Raw genomic sequence first — 11,084 nt, 5'->3', positions numbered from 1 at the left:
CGCGGTATGAGTTCGACCTGAAACTTAGTCAGTGGGTTCCAAATACCCCAAGTGTGTGCATCTGTTATTTTGGAGTAATTTGGTGAAGCAAAACGGTCAAAACGTTAATTTTAATATTACGGCTCCCTCGGTAAGAGCGCGGTATTGAGCTCGCTACTTCCGGTTCCGGGTTCATGACGTCACCGTGTCGCAGTTTGTTTGGGTTAAAAAAAAAAAAAAGTCAATATTAAAAATGTTTTTGTACCGCTAAAAGTCATTTAATTAACATTTCCTGGTTATTTAATATTATTCCCGTGATTGCAAATTTCCTTTAAATCTCCGGTCGCTGACTTCACTTCCTCCTTCGTCTCATGACTGTGGGCGGTGGCTGTGCTGACGGTCATTAGCCGACGATATCACAAACATTCTGGTTCTCCAAACAGAGGAATGTATCGTTTTAGTGAGTGGATGGGTCCACAACACAGCTCTACTATGATTATTTTTTGTTCTGTGTAAGGGTGATGTTTCTTCTATTATTCTATGTGTTAAGAAAGATGCTAGCAGCTACAATGTAAACACACACTCACACACGGCTGATGCACGCGTGCACTACACCAGGATGTACATGGTGAACGCACACAGAGCCGTTTAGAGAGAGTTGCAACAAATGTTTATTTTTCGTGGTACTTTCGGGTCTCTCTCTCTTTTTTTTTTTTTTTAATCTCTCAACAACCTGACGATTAGGGGCATGACGCGCGCGCACGTGTGAGGGAGCTAACGCACGGAGGAGATAGAGGTAGACACACACATTATGTGCATGATGCCTGTGTAAGAAACACACACACACACACACACACACACACACACACACACACACACACACACACACACACAGTATTTATAATAAAAATATACAAAAAGAGAAAAATAAAAAAAAAAACTAAACAATATTTATACATAAAGTACACAAAATAACAACAGAAATGCCCAAAAATATACAAAAAGGCTCCAAAAACACACACAATTACTCCATTACAGAAAAATACACCAAATGACAACAAAAACATGAAAATGACTCATAATACACTAAAATGACAACAGAAATGCACAAAACTACAAAAAAAAAGATTCCAGAATCACTACAATGACAAAAAAAGAGAATAAATATATAAAAAATGCACGAAAAGACAACAGAAAGATACACAATGACTCCAAAAACATTCAAAAAAAATATATCAAACAAGATATGATAAAAATGAGTATAAAAAACAACAAACAATTATCATGCACATGTCCCATAAAATCAACCATGGAAATCGCAACACTATTTTACTTTGCACCCGCAAATAAACCCCTTTTTAACACCACAGAGTACAGAGTATGTACACCTCTTTGTACATCCAACCTTCAAACATATTCTCATTTGGCCATATTTGACAACTGTACTTAGGCTCCCACATGAATGCATACTTCCGACGGGCACTGTACTAGTTATACACTAATGTTAACTATATGGCTGTCACACTCATTTTAGTTGATGGTTCAAATACGGACCAGTTTGGGGTCCAAAGGACTGCAGATTATAGGAAAACCAGCCTTTGTTTATGAGCAACTTTGCTTTAATTTTCTGAAATGTTGTGGAATAATTTAGGAAAAAATGCATAACTTTCAAAAGTTGAGAGTTCTTGCAAAATTTGAGTTTAAAATGATTCACATGATGTGATGTCACCATGAGAAAACTGTGAGCTCTGTAAATATTGTGAAGTTTAATTCAAATGATTAGTTTTTAGAGGAGTTGTGATATCTACAACTGAATTCATTTATAATTTACACAATAATTCACTTTCTCCTGCAGACTGAAATAGATGATCTAAAGGGCCGGATTAGGGACCTGAGCCCTGAGTTTGACATGTTCTATATGAAAGACAGTCTGATGTCTATCATGTGTTTGTATACTTTACATAATACTGTACATTACTCACCTTCTCTACAGTCTATAAAACTAGTAACATTCCAATAGATGTAATAATCAGAACGTTGTGTTAATGCAGACCATCTTCATCATGTACCTTTGATTCTGTTTCGTTTCTCTGTGTTTGTAAAGAAAATAATATTTGTAATGAGTTTTAAATGAGTATCTAAAACATCACATAATAGTATTTTCTTGATTTTAGATGTGATGTGTTTTATATAAAGTATGTTTTTCTACAGTTGAAGTGAATGTGATGAAATGGTTCCTGACAGGGAAACCCTGCCTAAAGCCTGTGAATGGATCATGCAGTGTGCTGAATGAATATCAGGGGAAGGGGAGCCCAAAGTGTCCAAACACTCCCATTTTATCACCATATTTACATTTCTATCAACTCTGTGATTACAGCTCATAGATTTATTCTAACTCTGAAATGTTCTTTAATCTGTTCTTTAGCCTGTCCAGCCTTTCTTTAGAACTTACAATGTTCTATGTAACCATGATAAATCCTAAAGTTCTTCTTAAATCTCCTTTGGTTCCTTCTGATGTAATGTTTAAATCAATGTAAATGTAATGATATCAAATGTCCAGTGAAGCTTTGTTCCTTTAAATAAAGACGTGTTAATGTCTGTGTTGGATTTCTTTGAACAGAGAAACATGTCAGAGAGAGGGAGAGACTTTCATTGGATAATCCTCCATCAAACATACATGGTTCCCATGAGAAGAATATCCACTGGATGGATCTAAGAACAGGAAGTGAAGGTTCCTCTGGAAACTGAGTCATTGTGTAAGTATTGGGTCTATTCTCACATCTGGACTTTCAGTTACGTTCTTCTTCTCTCCTGCTCGTATTCTCCGGTCCAGGTTCCTGACACGCCCACCGCGCATAAGTAGCTCAAAAGCGTGTAGTCAGTGAATGAAGGCGGTCTGAAGCAAAGGAGGCGGACTGGGTGATGATGTCATTATTTTAGGACTGTCTAGAAATCACGGAACACGGAGTTTTTCCCAACGATTGTAAATGTCATTAAAATCCATGAAAATGATAAAGTTCACTTTTAATTTGAAACGCCTTCATTGATTTACAATGTAACATGTTGATTTGATCAGATTATTGATCAGATTATTGCAGTGTGAGAGGATTCTTCTGTCTGAGTCCTCATTAAAATCTCTCCTTTTTTCCCTCAGATTAACGTTTGTTTGTGTAGAAAGCCTGATTTTATTAACATCTTCCATTCCTGCATTCAGAAATAATCAGAGCATCATCATCATCATCAATACGGTACCTGCACTAAAGCGTGACCATGTGTGATGATCTGCAGGTTTGAGGAAATAATCCTGTTATAATCCAGAGGAGACAGACACCACCTCTGGACAGAGTTCATGTGGATCAATTCTTTCTGGGAGTTTCTTCTGCAACATGATGAGTTTGTGTGGCTTCAACTGTAACTAAGTCCATATTTCTAGTGTAATATAATGTTTTACCTTATGGGGGCGCTGCACTTATTCCATGGTTAGAAGATGAGAGCATGAGCGGAAGGCCAGATTTGAATGGGAACGCCCATATTCAGGGAGGCTCCACCCACAGGGCGTTACTGGGATGGTTGACAGTTACGTATAGGAGGAGAATAGCACACAGCCTAAAAGAGCGCCGCTGCACGACTTTTTTGATTTATGGAAGAATAGAGCTCAACAAGAACAAGCAAAACAGATTATTAGAGGAAGATATTAAATAAAATTCAAACTAATATTAAAGGAATATAGGGAGTAATATTGTCTTTTTTAACAGGAGAGATGGAGCTGATCATTTCCATGGATTCTTCTCAGATTAGATTAGATCAGTGTGTCTCACAGAAGCAGAGAAACTAGTGTAGCTTCCATTCACTCACTACTTTGTAGGGATGAATGCTGAACTCTATCACCTTCAACTCTGCTCCAACATGCTGAGGCCTTTATAGCTCTTATACAGTGTCTATGCTGTGTTTGATTGTCTGATTGTTTTTTATGGAATCAGAACAGTATCATAATGAATGAACTCATGCAGGGTTTTTCACTAATGCACATGCTTTGTTTCTTAGTTGTATTTCAGATTCACAAATGCACACAATCTGTTTCACAAATATATATTTTAGGTAAACTTGTAATATAAATTCTGAAATGCACACGTTCTACTTCATAAATATTAATTTGAGACACACATGTAATATAAATCCACAGATAATGCAAATTGCTGAATGTGCATTTACAAACTGCTTCTGTGCTGTTGCGGGTCAATAAAACTGATTGACAGATTCATCAGCCAATCAGGTGTGTTTGCTTTCAGCCAATCATATGGCTTCTTACATTTTCTCCACACTACTGAGCTACTGATATGTGCACATGCACAGTGTTCAAACAAGAACAAGACGTGCTAGACTACAATGGTGGACAGAAGAGACAGCATGGAGAGACTTGCATCACGTTACGCCCCCGGCGTAAGTCCTGACGCTGAACTTTAAACCAGGCTTAAGGTTCAGCGTCAGGATCTACGCCGGGGGCATGTCGTCAACATAACGCAGAGGTTGGCCCTTTTACTTCAGTGTGGAGGGAACACCTCGCTATGCGATTGGCTGCTCTGCTGCTAGGGGGTGTGGCTGTGTCCTGTTACAAATGAGCATTAAAAAACCCTTGTTTATCTTCCGGTCACAGAAAAATGTTTTTTAAGCATCTTAAAATGTAATTTATTTCTGGATTATTACTGACTTATTGTACCTAACCATGTGTGTTTTGTTGGACACAAACATTAAAACTACTGTTTCAAAACATGAACTTTATTACTGAATATAAACATAGCTAACTCGTAAACAAAGTATAAAAGTGTATCGAGCAGACTGTCAACTGCTCCGGTCAACAGTCATGCCGGGGGTGAGGAGACCCCAACTCCACCGTAGAGCGGAGAGAGAGCAGCGAGGTCACCTGGTCCACAGCGCTGGGAAGCGGGGACTTGGAGCGGGACAGCGCTGTAAAGATGTCTTTAAACATAACGTCATGTCTGCTCCTCTGTCATCCTCCATAGCATGTTGGTCATTGTTTACTGTTAATGAAACACACACACACACACACTGTAGGTACAGAGAAGAGGCACTAGTAGTAATAATAACAGTAAACACACACCTTTTGTCTGTGATCGACTCCGTTTGGCGATGGTTCACGTGCTGCAGCCATGAAAGCTCCGTGGTTTAGCTCTGAAACTCACACACTCAAACAAACAACCCGTAAATTAGAGAGAATGTGGCGCTCCAATAAAACAGAGGAGTCACGAATACTCTGGCAAGAAAGCCATAGTAAATACATGACAGCCTTACGACATAGTCGATCTACATACTACTCCTCACTAATTGAAGAAAATAAAAAAATCCGAGGTACCTTTTCAGCACTGTAGCCAGGCTAACACAAAGTCAGAGCTCTATTGAGCCCATGATTCCTCTAGCCCTCAGCTGTGAGGACTTATGACATTTTTTAACCATAAAATTCATAAGTTTAGAGATAAAACTAGCCACTCCCTGCCTTCACCTGGGCCTGCTGTACCATTAAATGTAAATAGGCCTAACCTAAACTGTTTCACACATATAGGACTTCAGGAACTTAACTCTATTATTTCATCCTCCAAACCATCGACCTGCCTTTCAGATCCGATCCCAACTAAGCTGTTTAAAGAAGTTGTTCCCCTGGTCTGCCCATCTTTGTTGGAGACAATAAATATATCCCTATCAATAGGCTACGTGCCACAGTCCTTTAAAGTAGCTGTAATCAAACCCCTTCTCAAAAAACCTACTCTTGATTCCAGCACTTTAGCAAACTACAGGCCTATATCTAATCTTCCTTTTATTTCAAAGATTCTTGAGAAAGTTGTGGCGGCTCAGCTCTGTGAATTTCTTCAAAACAACAGCTTGTTCGAGGACTTCCAGTCAGGTTTTAGAGCTCAACACAGCACAGAGACTGCTTTAGTTAAAGTAACTAATGATCTACTCTGGGCTTCAGATGAAGGACGACTCTCAGTGCTGGTTTTATTAGATCTTAGTGCAGCTTTTGACACTATAGATCACTATATTCTACTAGAGAGATTAGAGGAATTACTTGGAATCACAGGGACTGCCCTAAACTGGTTTAAGTCCTACCTATCTGATAGGTACCAGTTTGTACACGTGAATAATAAGTCTTCTGTGTACACTAAAGTAAGCTACGGGGTTCCTCAGGGCTCTGTGCTAGGTCCAATCCTATTCTGTATCTATATGCTCCCCCTTGGTAATGTTATGAGAAAATACTCTGTTAACTTTCATTGCTATGCTGATGATACCCAACTGTATGTATCAATGAAGCCAGGTGAGACAAATCAGCTATCTAAACTTGAGGCCTGTCTAAAGGACATTAGGGCCTGGATGGACCAAAATTTTCTTCTTCTCAACTCAGACAAGACTGAGCCTAACTGCCCTAGATGGCATTACTCTGGCACGAAGCACAACTGTTAGAAACCTTGGGGTTCTATTTGATCAGGACTTATCCTTCAACTCTCACATAAAACAAACTTCAAGAACTGCCTTCTTTCATCTCCGTAACATTGCTAAAATCAGATCTATCCTGTGTCAGGGCGACGCCGAAAAACTAGTCCATGCTTTTGTTACCTCTCGACTGGATTATTGTAATTCTCTTTTAGCAGGCTGCCCGAGCAAGTCGCTTAAGACACTTCAGCTGGTTCAAAATGCTGCAGCACGTGTACTGACTAAAACTAGGAGAAGAGATCACATTACTCCTGTATTAGCCTTTCTGCATTGGCTTCCCATAAAATATAGAATAGAATTCAAGATTCTTCTTCTCACTTATAAAGCCCTAAATGGACAGGCACCAGTCTATCTCAAGGAGCTTGTAGTGCCATACAATCCCCCAGAACACTACGCTCTCAAAATGCTGGACTACTCGTTGTTCCATTTGTCTCTAGAAGTAGTATAGGAGGAAGAGCTTTCAGTTATCAGGCCCCACTTCTCTGGAACCATCTACCAACCACGGTTCAGGGGGCAGACACCCTCTCTACCTTTAAGGTTAGGCTCGAAACATTCCTCTTTGGTAAAGCTTTTAGTTAGGAACCAGCTCATAGCTCATAATTAGGATGCAATAGGCATAGACTGCCGGGGGGGGGGGGTCTGGCATGCTCGGTTGGAGAGAGGTTGGAGAGGGCGTTAAGAGAGAGGTCATTTAGGTTAGAGAGGGACCGGAGAGGGTCCCATTCCTCTCTCAAGCACTCCCTCTATGTCTGCTTCTTCCCTTGTGTGTTTGCTCCTGTACTCCTTCTGGCTTTTGTCTTGTAGGTCCGTGGGATCCTTAGTGTGAAGTTACAGAGTCTCAGCGGCTCTGTCTCCACCCTCTCCTCTGCACACACCCAACACAGCATAACGTGGATGGCTGTTCATCATAGGAATGGGATCCACACAAGGTTCCTGCTGCTTAACAGAAGGCTTTCCTTGCCGCCATGATGAATTCATGTTGGGTGTGGGATACATATGTATGTGTATATACGTATATATGCATATGTGTGTATCCATAAAATGAAGAGTCCGTCCTTAAGACTGCTCTACTGTAAAGTGCCTTGAGATACCATTGGTTATGATTTGGCGCTATACAAATAAAGATTGATTGATTGATTGATGAAAGGAAATAACAAAACTCTCTCTGTGACTCAATCCACTGTAGAAACAACTCTCGTCTCGTATCGCTACGCTAAAAGTTGAAACATGGCGGTGTGACTAGAAAAGGCAGAGACCAGGGCTGAGGTTTGGAGCTGACCAATCACAGCCCAATCCTGACTAGTCAGGATTCTTGAGAGGCGCACGTAAGGTTATGGGGGGAGGGGTCTGCGCCTACGGAGGGGGATTTTACAGAGACCTTAAATCAGCCTTTAAGTCTCTCCATGCTGTCTCTTCTGTTCACCATTGTAGTCTAGTGTGTCTTGTTCTTGTTTAAACACTGGGCGTGCACACGCACATATCAGTAGCTCTGCAATTGGTTTAAAAGTGTGGATAAAATGTAAGAAGCAAACACACCTGATTGGTTGGATGAATCTGTCAATCACTTTTATCAGCCATTGGTGACACACATTTCTCTCACAAATACACAGATGTTTCACTGCACAGAAGCAGTTTTGTAAATGCACATTCAGCAATTTGCATAATCTGTGGATTATATTACATGTGTGTCTCAAAATAATATTTGTGAAGTAGAACGTGTGCATTTCAGAATTTATATTTCAATTTACATCAAATATATATTTGCGAAACAGATTGTGTGCATTTGTGAATCTGAATACAACTAAGAAACAAAGCATGTGCATTAGTGAAAAACTCTGCATGAGTTTATTTATTTTTATTTATTTTTTATTTATTCAGTTTATTTCCGACATGGTTACATTCACTTTTTTTTTTTTTTTTTGTTTTACCATCGCAAATTTACATGGGTTTACATGTCTCTCTGGTCAAACATTCTTGAGTTGTTCTGAACAGTCCTTCTTGTGTATTCTCATCTGTAGTCAGTGTTGTCTTGTTTTTATTCCTCCTCCTCTCTATCGTTGTTCGTGTTGGCCTTGTTCCCTGCCAGACGTTGTTAGCATTCCTCCAGTTCAAGAATAGTTCCTCTTTCAAAGTTGTTTGGAAGTTGTTTTTTTTTTTTTCCCTTTTCATCCATAATGTCACCACTCAGGAATGTCTCTTTTGGACACCACAAGTTTGCAGCTTGTTTTGTCTCTACATGAAGGTTAATCCAGCTGTTGTTAGTTCTATTGGCAGTGTTGTATTTTCCCACTGTTAGATTTAACTTTATAAACACATTATTATATCTTAGTTCATAAGCAAGGTAGTAATTTCATTGTATTATATCTTAGTTCATAAGCAAGGTAGTAATTCATTGTATTATATTCTTAGTTCATAAGCAAGGTAGTAATTTCATTGTATTATATCTTAGTTCATAAGCAAGGTAGTAATTTCATTGTACAAGAAACCGTGTTTCTAACTGCACATATGACAATAAACACTTTGAATTTAAATTTAATGTAATCCTTAATCACCCCACCACCTAGCAATTAAATGAATAAATGACAGACCTTTTTTACTCTTGGTTTCCACATTAATTCAGTCTCCCGTAAAATAATCACAGTGAGTTTGTTTCCAGTGTTTATATAGATCTGGGTCCATATCCATGATTACCATCAGTAATGTTGTTGTTTAGGTGGATCCTTCGTATTTTCCCAAGTCCTTCCATCGTTTGATGAGGATTGATTTTCCGTCTTCTTCGCCCAGTGGTATGATGTAAATCCTGCAGTTTCTTGTCCAAGTCTTCACAATTTTTCCTCCTTTTTTGTTTGGCGTGCCTTCCATACAATGCTTGCATTTTGTTTCGTCAGGTTTTCATTGATGTACACCTTCGTTCCCTTGAGTTTATTTCCTTGCTTCAGTAGTTGTCCTTTGAATTCATATAAGTGAAGGTTATTTTTACAGCTCTGTTATCATTTTTCTTTGGCAGGAGATGGCAGGAGTTGATGTTGTCAGGGTTCAGGACAATGTCCTTCGACTCCAGGTAGTCAATGACCTGTTGTTCAATCGATTTTGTTTCTTCGTCACTCGCGTAACTCCTGGGTTTTATCTTTAGGCCTGTGATGATGAACATCTTTCTCTCTTTCCTTTTGTTCCAGCTGTTCAACCCTTGGCGTTCAACAATTTTATCTCTTCAGCATTTCTTTCATTCTTTTCTTTCAGTACCTTTGCTTCGCTTTGTAGGTTTTCCAGTGAGTTTTCCAGCGTCTTTTCCAACGACTTTATCTCGGCAGATAGTTTCGTAGACCCTCGCGTATCATCTCCTTGACCTCTTCCAAACCCGAATTGGGTTCTGAAGGGCCTCCCTGCGGTTTTTTCACCATTTTCCTTCAGTCTTGGGCCCAATTTTCAGGCTGTTCAGCTGTAGCCAAGGTCGTGTTATCGGAGCGAATTAAAACACGTCTACTCTCGTCCAAAGAGTTCATTCATTATGATACTGTTCTGATTCCATATGAGGGGGGTCCTTGAAGAAGAAGAGTAGGACATGATGGTACCTTCATGCAGCAGCAGCATGGCAGCACAGCATTCCATCACCACCTCCTCACCACCCCCATGACACCACATCACCAGAACAGAAGGTCCTCAAATAATAATAAATCATATAATATCAGATGATCCTGTGCTGTGGCTAAAGCTATCAATGACAATGATCTGTGTCAAATTGTGAGGAAATAACCAAATAACAAACATGGACTTCCTCAATGTTCAGAAAACCCACCTCAGAGATTCACCAAAGAAAATGACAAAATGACAATGTTTATGGTTAGTGTACTTTTACTTTCTACTTCATTTCCTTGTTTTTTGTTGTTTTGTTGCTTGGTTGCATTTTTATCAATTTAACATTTAGCACATTTTAGTTGTGTTTGTTTTTCTGGCATTTACTGTATATATTGTGTTTAAAGTCTGCATTTAGTTTAGATAGTTATGTTATTTATTATGTTAATTATTTAATGAAGTATTTCTTTACTGATCCGTCGTCCTGGACTTCAGTCACCATCATTCTGGGGTCTGGGGAGGCCTCATAGTCCTTCTTGCCTCGGGCCCCCAGGGGGTCTAGACACGCCCCTGCTTGTTTTTAACAAACAGGTAAATTAACAGTGAGTAAAATATTTAAACTCTTACTGTAATATATAAAACTGAACATATCCAATAAATAAAATATAATAAAAACAAAGCTGCAAAAAGTGAACAACACAACACAAATAAATGTATCAAAAATCAATAATATTTTCACTTTAGCTTATAATCAACTTTTTTGGGCCAAACAAAGAACAAACATTTCAATAATAAAGTGTGAAAACCAGCAGCAGCAGCACATTCAGACTATGACTGACCTGGTTTAGACCAGGTTTGATACAACTCCACAATTCTTAATAAAACACAGACATTATTTTGGTTTTGATCTATTTTTCTGTTAGTTTTCATCATAAGGAAGTGATGTTCACTTTAACTCTACGGTAAAAGAGATAGGAGGGGAGAGATTAGGGGGAGAGAGATAGGGGGAGAGAGATAGAGGGAGAGAG

At 39.1% G+C, this 11,084-nt stretch overlaps 1 pseudogene; it reads left to right on the top strand.

The window, feature by feature from the left end:
- The first annotated feature begins 177 nt into the window (after window positions 1–177).
- The window catches only part of LOC114478825 (zinc finger protein OZF-like), a 33,523-nt pseudogene continuing 22,616 nt past the window's right edge, over window positions 178–11,084 (top strand).

The sequence above is a fragment of the Gouania willdenowi genome, chromosome 17 (assembly GCF_900634775.1).
Source record: "Gouania willdenowi chromosome 17, fGouWil2.1, whole genome shotgun sequence".
Taxonomy (NCBI): domain Eukaryota; kingdom Metazoa; phylum Chordata; class Actinopteri; order Blenniiformes; family Gobiesocidae; genus Gouania; species Gouania willdenowi.
The sequence above is the reverse complement of the archived record's forward strand: the minus strand, read 5'-3'. Positions and strand labels throughout refer to the sequence as shown.